The sequence below is a fragment of the Danio rerio genome, chromosome 24 (assembly GCF_049306965.1).
Source record: "Danio rerio strain Tuebingen ecotype United States chromosome 24, GRCz12tu, whole genome shotgun sequence".
Taxonomy (NCBI): Eukaryota; Metazoa; Chordata; class Actinopteri; order Cypriniformes; family Danionidae; genus Danio; species Danio rerio.
In genome coordinates, this window is record NC_133199.1 from 32,086,351 (window position 1) to 32,099,304 (window position 12,954).

Sequence of the window (12,954 nt, forward strand, 5' to 3'; positions counted from 1 at the left end):
ATCGGTGAATGCGTTACAGAGATATCGCCTCAAGTCCATTTTCGCAAGTTCTACGTTAAATTAGTTCGCAAGTTAAACGAAAACGGTTGGTCTAATCAACTTGAATTCCATAACTTTTGGTTGGCATGGTCTGTAGATCATGTGATTCAATTTTGGTAAAAATCGGAGACACGGCCTAGGACGAGTTCGATCAAATAGGTTTTTCGAAAAATTTAAAATAGCGCGAAAAAATTCATGACGGAAAATGACGTCATAGGGTGGGTTTGAATCGGACTGAGCCAAGGAATCAGAGGAAAAAAGAATTTTAATTGTAGCCCATTCGGTTCAAAAGTTATGATGATAAATGTATGTGAAAGTTTGGACAAGTGGTGGCGCTAGAGAGTTTGATTTTGAGACTTCATATTTGGCCTGATTAATGTTAATACTGGCCTCTATCATTGTGCCAGATGCATACCATGTTTTGTAATAATATGTGAATATGTTGGTAAAATATAGCATTTTTGGCCTAAAATCAAAATGGGCGACGCCCAAAATGGCTGACCTGTGAAAATCAGACATCATTTGACTCGACATGCTCTGCCGGATGTAATGAGAGCAGTTTTATGAGTTTCGGACGAAAGGTTGAGATGTTATAAGCCAAAAAGCAAGTTTTTTATATCTCCGGACCACTAGGGGGCAGTGCGCCGAAACTCTGCCTGTAACCTCAGACCCTAGTTGTCATAACACACACCAAGTTTGGTGTGAATCGGTGAATGCGTTACGGAGATATCGTCTCAAGTCCATTTTCGCAAGTCCTTCGTTAAATTTGATCGCAAGTTAAACGAAAACGGTTGGTCAAATCAACTTGAATTCCATAACTTTTTGTTGGCATAGTCTGTAGATCATGTGATTCAATTTTGGTGAAAATCGGAGAAATGGCCTAGGACGAGTTCGATCAAATAGGTTTTTCGAAAAATTTAAAATAGCGCGAAAAAATTCATGACGGAAAATGACGTCATAGGGTGCATTTGAATCGGACTGAGCCAAGGAATCAGAGAAAAAAAGAAATTTGATTGTAGCCCATTCGGTTCAAAAGTTATGATGATAAACGTATGTGAAAGTTTGGACAAGTGGTGGCGCTAGAGAGTTTGATTTTGAGACTTCATGTTTAGTCTGATTAATGTTAATACTGTCCTCTATCATTGTGCCAAATTATACAACTTTCCCGCATACGCCTATATGGGCTGCCATTCAAATCCGGCGGAAGAAACGGAAGAAGAAGAATAATAATAATAATAATAATAATAATAATAATAATAAGAACACTAACGAAAGCAATAGGTGCCTACGCACCTACGGTGCTTGGCCCCTAATAAGAACACTAACGAAAGCAATAGGTGCCTACGCACCTACGGTGCTTGGCCCCTAATAATAATAATAAGAACACTAACGAAAGCAATAGGTGCCTACGCACCTACGGTGCTTGGCCCCTAATAATAATAATAATAATAAGAACACTAACGAAAGCAATAGGTGCCTACGCACCTACGGTGCTTGGCCCCTAATAAGAACACTAACGAAAGCAATAGGTGCCTACGCACCTACGGTGCTTGGCCCCTAATAATAAGAACACTAACGAAAGCAATAGGTGCCTACGCACCTACGGTGCTTGGCCCCTAATAATAATTAGCTGCTTCTCACCGTCAATTAAGGCTGTCCAAATATGTAAGAGACTCATTTTCTTTAGCAGAACAATAAAAAACTCGTTTACATCTGGTCACTTTATGTGTTTTCTATGATCACATACAGTAGATATCTGTCACACATATCTGTCTCACATGAACTCTCAGGACTACATTTCCGCATTCCCCAGGACTACACATTCATACATGCACTGCTCCCAGACACGCACGCCTGCTCATTCATCTATCCTGATTGCAAGCACCAGCTGATCCTTGTCACAGACTGATATCACTCCATTCATAAGCCACTCATTCACGCTTCCAGTTTGCCGAGTCTTGTTTTCCCAGTGTGACATTACAACGCGTTTCCCTTTCTTGTTTCTCCGTGTCTAGACCCTAGCCTTGTATCCTAGTTATCCTGTTTAGCCGCCTGCCTTTCGACCTTTTGCCTGTTTATATCGACTACGATTCTGGACTGTCTATACATACCCGTTTGCACCTGATGACCACTGCTTGCCTGACTTTGAATAAACCTGCATATTGGATCTTACCTTCTGTTGTGAGTGTCACTCCCCCCAGTTGTAACAATATCTAATTAGTAAAAAAGCTTCCATTTACATAAATGTCTCTGTGAAATAGATTTAAATCTGGTCTTAAAATCCTCTCTATATAAATTTAACTAGATTATGTTGACAGTAGTTTCAGATTCATCATATTTTATTAAATTACTTTCCACTCATAAAAGCTACGTTTTTTTCTTGAATCAGTATCTTGAATGAACTGGTTAACAAAGACTATAAAGAAGACAGTTTCTTTACTAAATAAATCTGCGTTTTGCAACCCAGGCTCATTATGGATACGTACCCCTTCATACAATTCTGGGGAAAGCGAAATACGTGCCAGGAGCTAGTTTTTTTTTTTTTTTTTGCAGTTTTTGCAAATCCACCAGTGGCCACTGTGTACGAGTTTTCAGATTTCAAATTTCTCTCGCGAGTGTCTTTCATGCCTGCTCTTCTCGCCTAATTCCAAAATAGGCTGTTGTCGACTGCCTGACCCAATAACCAACACTCCCTCCCACTCTCTTTCCTAAGCCCAACCAATACTGTTTTCAAAAATACATGTTGTTTAGTTTCTGAATGAATCTTTGTTTTTAATAAATTTGTGAATTATACAGTAATTTACATATAGATGGTCATGTCACACTGACTTTAATGACCAGACCAAAAAAATGTATGGAAATGTAGGTTCAGATACACCACATCACTCTTTTTTTTAATTATTATTCACTCACAAAGGCCTTTATTCTTGAATGAGTTTTTGTAATGAATTGGTTAACGAAAAGTTTAATTCATTTATTCATTTTCTTTTCGGCTTAGTCCCTTTATTAATCTAGGGTCGCCACAGCGGAATAAACCGCTAACTTATCCAGCATGTTTTACACAATGGATGCCCTTCCAGCTGCAACCCATCACTGGGAGTAACGAAAAGCTTGTTGATTATAAAGAAGATGAAATGTAATGTTCAGACACATCAAATTACCATTTTATTCAATTATTATTTACTCATAAAGGCCTTTTTTATATCATTTTTGTTGTAATCCATTGGTTAACAAAAAGTTTGTTTGGTATAAATAAGGACACTTGTTTCTTTTCTAAATGAATCTGTTCTTTGAATTGATCAGTTCAGTAAATGATTCAATAAATCCCTTATACATCTCTTGTCACATTTATGAATTCTTTTTAATTATGAATTATGATTTCATTCTGTGAATGGGTTGAATCAAAATTATTTACTTAAGTTTCTTGAATGAATCTGTATTTTTATTGAATGGCTTTAAAATACTATATAAAGAAAGTCCCTTGTTTAGTTTCTGAATGAACCTCTGTTTTGAATGAATCAGTTGAGTGAATTATTCAGTAATTCACTTAAACAGGTGGCCATTTAATGGACTTAATCATCAAACCAAAAATTAAATAAAACTATTTGTGTCATTGCTTGTTGCATATTAGCACTGTTACAGGAACTGACTATGTTATGTAGCCCAAAACACACTCACATTTTACATTTTAAGAGAAGTAAAATTTACATATGTGGTTCAACAACCAGATGCATTGAGATCTTGAATGCATTACAAAAATACTTCCTGGTTTAAACTATTTAATTTATATCCTTCTCAAATGTGTTTCATGGGGCATTTACACTTGTTTTTTTCTAAATTGGATAGTTATCTAAACAGAAAAAAATGAAACATTTAGTGACCTTTGTAAAAAAAACACCTTAAAAGGCGAAGAAATTATATAACATAAAAACAAGATTAATACCTGTTTCTCCTGGAATGTCTTATGAAGCAAACAGGTCGGTGGATGAAACTAAACATTATAACTATTAATCTATAATCATTATTAATGTTAATAACCCCACAGAAAATCCCACCAACAAACTGTGGTTATGCATGGAGAGATGATTAACAAAACACTAAGCAATGGGAATTAAACAATTATTTCCTCTGACCATTTTCTCATGTAAACGTCTGACCTTGAACAAACAACAGCGCTATTTCTGCTCATTTGGGCATTCAGTTGTTTACTGCTGAATTAAGTGAGCTCCACACATGGAAGGCGCAAGATAAATAATGCCTCATTTTGGCACAGTGAGCTTCTCGCGTGGTGTACAAAGTAGAATGGAGGACAGCATTATTTAAGAGCCGTTCTCGTTCCTCATTTGCATAGTTTAGAAAATAGATGCTTGCCTCTTTTAAATGTCTTATCAGCAATTCCTCTTTCTGTCCATGCAGATCTGCAAAGCTTTTTTCATTCTGTCAAAACAAGACTTATTAAGCTGGTACATGAAGTGTTTAATTAAAATATATAAATAAATCAGTGAATCTCTGACTAACAAAGATGATCACATTGCTAAATGGATGAGTGTTTTGAATTTTGAATCTTCATCTTTTGAATGAATCAGTGGTTTAAATTAATTGGTTTATTAAATAGTTTAGCTTGTCTAAAGAAAGGCACTTGTTTGGTTTTTGAATGAATCAGCATTCTGTAAGAATCAGCAAAGAAAATGATGCAGCAATTCACTCATAAAGGCAAATTTTAGAATCAGTTTTGAATCAGAATTTTGAATGAATTGGTTAAATTAACCATGAGTACAATGATTACATGGAGAAGCCCACTTGGGTATTTCATAAATGAATCTGTTTTTAAAGAGCCCATATTATGGGTTTTTGAAAATTCCCCTCCATGTAGTGTGTAACACAGCTCTAAGTGAAGTGAAGTATCCAGCTAAGGCTTAAATCTGTAAGAATACAGTGTTTAAAACGGTTGATTCATCTATAAAAGAGTCGACTCATAGTGCTTCAAACGAGTCGCCTTGATACCGATTCATTAGGTGTTTCGCCATGACGTACGAACGAAACCAAGTTATTCACGTGCACGCGCAAACCCGGGAGATTTCAAACCTGAGGCCCCGCCCTCTGACGCAGAAACCCAGACACACACACACACCCACAAACACACGCACACCCACAAACACACGCACACAAACATGCCGGTCGATTGAAGTCACACTGCAGATGGATATATTGAGTCTCTACCCAAAGATGAAACCTCAGCATTATAACCAAGCAGTTGGAAACTTCTGGAAGCTACATGCTACAAAGAATACTTCATCTGAGTTTGTTAAAGGAAGGATCAGTAAAGAGTACACTGTAAATGCGAATAGTATTCCTTACTATCAAAATTCTAGTGTGTTTACTTAATTTTAAGCTAATTGTTGAGTTTACTAGAAATGCATTAGTGTTGCTGACATAGTAAGGTATAAAGTTCCCATAACTAATGTAATTTGAGTAAAATTGCTTATAATGGCTAAGCCATGCTGTTACGCATGCGTACTGGGTGGTGATTTCCCATCCCCCATCCCGAGTCACAACCAACCGCCACCCAGCACGGCCATCGAAGGACAGGATTTCATATTGAGAAGATGTACTGCTGTAAATCAAGGTAAACTTTTCATTTTAATTACTACTTTGATTTTATTTGTATAGTATCAGTAATCTGTTTATTTCCTGCACTTTGTGAAATTGTTTGCTGTTTTGTTAACGAATTAATAGCCCATGATTTTGTGACTAAACGTTTTGACCACTGCACTTATTTGCAATACTGTCTACTTTACTAGATAAGCTATTTTCAGCTGCTTAGTCCTTTTTAATAACTATTAATAATTTGTAAAGTTGGTAGTAATTTGTAAAGTTGGCGTTATGCTCTAAAAGAGCGGGCCGCGCCATTTTAAATGATCATGCACTGAGAGAGCAAGAGCGCGCGCAATGATCCATTCAAATAGATGTAACGTTAACACATAGCTGTAGGTCTTCATTTTAAAAAAAAATAAAACGAAACCTATTTGGCCGCATTACAAATACAGTAGTTATCGCTGAACATTCGTGGCGCTTGTTGTGACGAAAATATGCGTGTTTTTTTAAGATTAACTTTTAAGAGGTAACCGGCAGGAAGCAGGTGAGGAGATCAGCTGTGGTTCGGTCCGGCTTCAGCGAGCGGCTCATGACCAGACCAGTCGCTTTTTTTTCTCCATGATGGCCGGGGCAGCAGCAGTTTTAACCCACCGGGACTTTTAGAACATTATAAAGCAGTTTCAGCTCAAAATAGACCCGTGAGTGTCGTAAGTAATTTAGGATTTCGATGCGATTGATTTGTGTCACTGTATGAGGCAGATACATATTTACACATGATGCTAAAGAGTGCTTATGCTAACAATCCCTATGAAACTTAAGGTTAAACTTATGAAAATGCGAGAGAGATTTAATTAACTCATTATTTGTTTTATATGCTATTTGTCTGTACTTTATGCCGTTTTGAAGGATTATTCCAGTGTTGCTGTTATGTTATTGAGTGTTTTGTATTGCTGTAATGACAAATAAATCTGACCAGACGCGACTGAATATGTGTGATGGATAACTACGTTAACGTTACGTTAGTGATAAAGTGGTATAACTCGTACAACCAAGCACAGATACATCGCTTTGTTTGCTCAATATCACACAAAGGCATCAACAAACTTTTGTTATAAGCAAACTTTTTGTAAAGAAACAGGCTTTGCCAAACCTGTTAGTTTGCACTTTTAAAGAAGGTTTCACTTATTTTTGACAATTTAGGGCAAATAAATTTGAACAATTACAGTGTTGTTTGAAATGTAGCACACCCTTAGAGTATTGTGAGTGGCATATTTGGTTTGTAATATCATTATACCCTTTATTTATTTTTTATTTCAGACTACCAGTTTGTGAGCTGATATGCAGTGGAAATGTAAGTTTTGCACTTACACATCAAAGAAAAACGTTTTAAACACTACCGCACAAGACATAGAACATATTCATGAATTGTTCCAGTAACCTTACCTTGTCTCCATACTGAGTGTCAGGGCACTTTTAAATCGTTTAATGCATTAAAAGTACATTTAACAAAGTTCTCACCAAAAAACTGCATGATCAAGAATAGTCAGAATATTTTGTTCATTTGAATAATCATCTGAGGACTAGTTAGAAATAGGGTTGTTGTGATACCATTAATTTATGTTACAATACTATACCAGCTGAAGTATGGTGATACCAAGTAGTATTGCAATACTGTAATTCATAACTTAAATCCATGAAATAAAGAAAAATGTCAGAAATACTATATTGTATATGTTATTATATGCCTACTTGGCCTAATTTAAATAATTCCCTTATTGTTGAAAAAAAGTATTTGCACATTTCTTCACCTAAAATGTATTCATCCCAGCAAAAAATACATTAAAATAAAGATACATAAAGAAAAGAGCATTTTTCCAACAAACCTAGGCTATATGAGGTGGTCAAAATTGTTTCCTGTTGCTATTTTGGGTTTTTCATCTTTTTTCACACTTATTATCGGATAAGAATCCAAAGTAATTCAAAATTTCACTTCATGAGTCATTCTTTTTAATAGATTGTCACGGTTGTTGTACGTATTATATCATATTGACAGGAACAGAAATAAATGAATTCCGATTTGAAATGAACCATCAGAAAATATGCAATAGGCTACCATAAAAAGCGCAAATTCTACAGTTTTACAACCTTAGAAGGCTCCATAGACTATTAAAATACAATGATTTATTGTTGCTAAATCGTGTCAGCATTTTAGTAACTTTTTCACATGCAGCATTTTGTATTGTAGGCAGACTGTTAATGACAATATTACCATTTACAAACTACAGTGGGACCGGCAGTATCTTGGAGCCATAGTATCACGATACTACCATAGTACTGGTAAACTGTGCAATCCTTGTCAGAAAGTTCAGTGTCCTTTTAAAGACTTCAATTGAGACAAATATATATTCCACTTTTAATGCGCATAAAAGTAAGGCACACCAGCAACAATGCCATGAGTATATTTAATCGGGGGTTGTGTTTATTACTGTTTGGTGACAAGTATAGCTCATGCTTTTGATGACAGGCGCCGGGAGTATTTGGCAGCTTTTATTATTCAAGAGCATTTAACTATGTCATGTTAAAGTGTAACATCTGTTGCTAAATGGCATTGCATTGTATCATTGCATGTGTTTCTGATTTCTGTTTTTTGTTTTAGAATTTCGCTTAGCCATGTCAATAACACTACGTTTTTGTGCACAACAGTGACATCCAGAAGGAAGTCATAGAGGAAACACCAGCTGATACAAGTGCTGCAGAAGGTTTGTTTTCTTTTCAAAACTTTGTGTGATTTTGTGAATTTGTGTTTTTGAATGTTAATAATGACTATTAATGTTTTTGATTGGATCTTTGCAGAATTCAATCGAAAATCAGGAAGAAATGTGAGATGCAAGTTCTACGCTGCATTGGACACACACTGCTTGTTTGATTGAAATTTAAAAAAAAAAACAGGAGAAAATTGCAGAAGAAAACTAGAAGAGATTTTGCAACATGTTTATTCAAAGGTATTTTTGTGACATCATCTTTGAATCATAATTTGCATTTGATTGCAATAAATTGCATTTGATGTTTACATTGGGCTATAATGCATGTCTACCTGTCTTTACTTTTTCACAGTCATCTGATGTAATGCTTGTCCGCACAGCAGTTCTCCGGGGTCTTTCAGTCCTTTAGAGGGATGAGTCTAAAGAAATTTTCAGGATGTGTTTTGTAAGTATATTATTGTTTCTGCTTTCTTAGACTGGAAATGAAGCAGTCATTCCAGTTTACTTCACTTATTAATATAAATTTTTAATTTTATAAAAATAAAACAAATGCATTTAATGTAAGTATTTGAAAGTAAGAGGGATGTTATATTATGGCCTTTGGAGCAAGAGCATTGCCATGTTGCAAATACAGCAGCTTGTGCCGTCACAGGGTCAGTTAGCTTCATAGGCCAGTGAAGTAATGAATGCATTTCTTTAATTTTTAATCACACTTGTTTTGAAAAGGAGGAAGATTAGCTTGAAAAAAAATCTTAATAAGTGTAATAGCTATGTAATATGTTGAGAGAAATATAATTTCCGTTGAAAGAACCTGCTGGATTAAGATGTAAAAAGATAGTGTTAAAAGCCACAAAGTCAAAAGATGCTCCGTATTATAACCAACCCTGTGAAGTCACCTGCTGTGGGATCGTAGATGGCTGCACCCTTGCTCCAAAAGCCATACTAAAACATCAATTTTGTCTAAAATAAATAGTTATTAATAAATTGGAAATCAGTGTGCTAAATAATGCAAACTTGACTGACTGCTTTAATCTAGCAAAACCAAATGCATTCATGAATTGGTTCCCAATTTATTAAGCTTTCCCCACAAAATATTTATATTGATTATGGTCTCTCACACATTTGCATTTAATTTCTTGAAAATGTTTTAAAAGTACTTTTATTGCAGTTTGTTATTACATTACAGTGTTTCTTTAATTTCAAAAATTGATTGTTCCTTTAGAATAGTGTTATGTTTTAAGGTTGGAGCAAACATCATTTGGTATATGTAGGAGTAGGAGCTAGGGTTGTCAAGATACTGGAATTTGGTACCAATCTCTGCTGCAATTTTAAGCAGCAAATTTCCTGCTAACATTTTAAGCACTGTTGAGCACATTTTTAAACAGCACTGGTTTGCCATTCTGTTCACATGCTTAACAGAAATGACACTCAACAATGCTCAAATGTTAGCAGGAAATGGATGTTTTTAAAATTTCTGTATGGGTTGGTACCAAATTCCACTATTATGACAAGCCTAGTAGAAGCAGTACAGGCAAATCCATCGTGTTGGTCTACATTGGAGAAGGAGCACCATAGCAAGGCTTTCTTATAAGAAGCATTTGAATGTAAAATGTATGAACACACAAATAGTCATGCTAATAAGCAACTAGTTAATAGGGTAATTGGTCCCTACTGAAGTGTTACCAAATTAAGCACAAGGATTTGTAATTTTTTTCACCTCTGCTTTTGGTCTCCTGGCCACTACAGGCTTTATTAGTGCCATTTAGAATATCAAACTTTACTTATTTTTCTTTCTCTTTTCATAGGATGTAATTGTAGAGTCGGACTTCAGTGCAGAAGATGTAGGCCTGCTGCCTGTCATGTGTGAAGATGTCTAAAGAACCGCATTATGGATGCAATGTGGGCCTTTATACTGGAAGGAAAAGTGGTTATGGACTTTGCCACATGCAGTATGTCCCTTTTTTTGCTTTGATTTACACACTGACTTCGGACTACCCAAAGACTTTGAGCAATGCATTTGAATTTGTTCAACGTGTGTTGCTTTTGCTGGGAAGGGAAGCTTAATGTGTTTTTATCTGCGAGTGCCTATATACTGCTGTGCTTTATGTTTAAAGGTTCAGGTATAATGGCATGTTTAATTACAAAGTGTTGCTTTTTAACATGTTGCTGTTTGCAGTGTTACATTTAGGACTGCAGCATTTTGGTGTTTAAAACACTTTTTTTTTTTTTACCAAAAAAGTGTATTGTGATTTATAGGGTTGTCAAAAGTATTGAGTTTGGTACCAATCAGTACTGAAAAAAAAAAAAAAAAGTCCATCCATTTCCCACTAACTTTGCAAGAACTGATTGGCCATTGTGTTCACATGCTCAGCAGACATAACTGATTGGCTATGAAGGTCATTGTTTTTACCACTCTTCACCACTGTTCACCAAGTGCAAAGATACAAAGACACTGGATAATTTTAAAGCACTGTCGATCAGTCGATCCATCAGCAGGTAGCTCATATGTTCGCTTCTAAACAGATCAGCTGATCGACATGGCTTTGAAACGCTTCAGTGTCTGTGTAACTTTGTTTGGACTCAGTGAAAAATGGTAAACCTATGACAGTCACAGCCAATCACAGTCATTTCTGTTGAGCATGTGAACACAGTGGCCAATTAATGGTTTTTAAGAACGAGCTCAGTAGCACTCAAATGCTGGTGAGTAATGGATATTTTTAATATTTCAGTATTGATTGATGCCAAACTCAATACTTTTGACCACACTAATGTGATATTTTCTGTAGGACAATCTAAACTACACAGTCTAACAAATCAGCTTTAAAGCTAAATATCTGTTCCTCTGTGAGTGTCTATATGCTGCCATGTTTAGAGTGCTGGTGCAATGGCATGTTTAATTACACTAATTCACGTTTAAATTCATGTTTAAATACACTAATCTTTTTTCCAAGTGTCAAGTATTTAAAGTTTTTTTGATAGATTTTTAAACATTTTAGAAAACTTGTGTTTTAGGGTTGAACATGTTTATTATATTTTTTGTCTGTATTGCTATTTACAGTATATTACAGCACTTTACAACAGGTTTTTACAAAACTGTATTGTGTACAAGTGTATTGTGATACTAAAATATCACAAGTGTATTGTGAAATTCTGCTAATTTTGTCAAATAAAATGTTTACATTTAAGACCTGTATAATGTCATTACTTGTAAGTTGAACTACATATTTTATGTTCAGTTTAATTGAAGAAAATGTGGAAACCGATTGCACGTAGTTTCTTTAGTTGACATTACTTAAAATGGTGGATTAAAGCAATGTTGAGACTACTAGCATTCAAGATGTTAACTGAACATGGTAGAACAGTATTAGTTAAATAGAGTTAATAAAGTAATCTTACTATAAAACCCTAAGTAAGGTTACTAAATAATAACAAGTATGTTAACTAGAATTTTCTATTAAACTTACTTGATTTTTAACAGTTAGTTTACTTTATAAGTTTTAGTTTTCTTACTTCAAGGCAATAATTAAAATTAACTTAAGATTTCCTTGTAAGTTTATATTACAAAAATAAGGCAATCGGTTTCCAAACTTTTTTTAAGTAAACTGAACATGTTAGAATTTACAGTGTAACTGATGGACGTCAGGATGGGTTTCTTCCATTTCTCAAGTGTAAGTACGTGCGGTTAAAAGTTGTTGCCTCGTTTACTCTAGCTTGCAAATGTATTTAGTTGTGATTTGTTACTTGTAACCGCGTGTACTGTATCAGGTTAACTGGATATTTTATCTTATCGCGTGCAAAGTCACGTTAAAAACGCGACGCGTGCTGTTTGTTTATGGAGCTCCGTGCTAGAGTTCTGCTCCCGCGATTTATTCGGAAATTTATTCCCGCGCCGCAGAAATCTGGCGCGGGGACAGCCGCGGGAATAAATTTCCGAATAAATCGCGGGAGCGGTCGGTAACGGGTTTAATTTGGGACGGGAGCGGGCTGTCTAGCAATATCACGGATATTGCTATGCGAATTAGAAAGAGAGAGTCTGCGTGGTGCTTGTGTGTATGTTAGTGCGCACGCGCGCGTATGAGAGAGAGAGAGCGCGAACGAACGAACGAGCTTTGTGTGCTTTGTGCTGTGTGTGTGTGTGTTTATACAGACAGCTTGGCTGTCTGGACTGTATACTGGGTGATTTTTGGTTGTGTTCTCCGCTCTAGCGGGACCGGGCGCGGCGGGCAGAAAACGGAGCGGGTTCTCAGGCTAAAACCTGGCGGGTGCGGGCGGAAGCGGGAGCGTTGTCATCCGGAGGTGTGTGTGTGTTTTTGTGTGTGTGTGGTATGGCGAGTACACGACTGTCTCCTTCGTTCGGTTATCCGTGGCACTATCCACTCGCCATAGTGTGGCAGCTAAAATCCACGTCTACACTATCGAGCGTGTATGAACTGTGATTACTTTTTAAATTGCTGATTAGCTATTGGCCATTTCCCTCTCTGACTGAAGGCAGTCGACCAATCGCGACAGACTGTCATCGGTCCAATCAGCGCAGATTAGCTCCGCGCTAAGGAGGGGT

The 12,954-nt window shown here is 36.2% G+C and overlaps 1 long non-coding RNA gene across 4 annotated transcripts; it reads left to right on the plus strand.

Annotated features, from left to right (window-relative positions):
* The first annotated feature begins 5,619 nt into the window (after positions 1–5,619).
* Positions 5,620–11,581, plus strand: LOC110438593 (uncharacterized). 4 transcript variants are annotated; one of them, XR_012399445.1, is made up of 7 exons: positions 5,620–5,665; positions 6,146–6,341; positions 6,952–6,985; positions 8,338–8,393; positions 8,488–8,636; positions 8,749–8,841; positions 10,202–11,581. It is a non-coding gene; the product is annotated as an uncharacterized lncRNA (long non-coding RNA). The 4 variants fall into 4 exon arrangements; XR_012399446.1 differs by having other exon boundaries at positions 6,146–6,332; XR_012399443.1 differs by lacking the exon at positions 6,146–6,341.
* Positions 11,582–12,954: the final 1,373 nt, after the last annotated feature.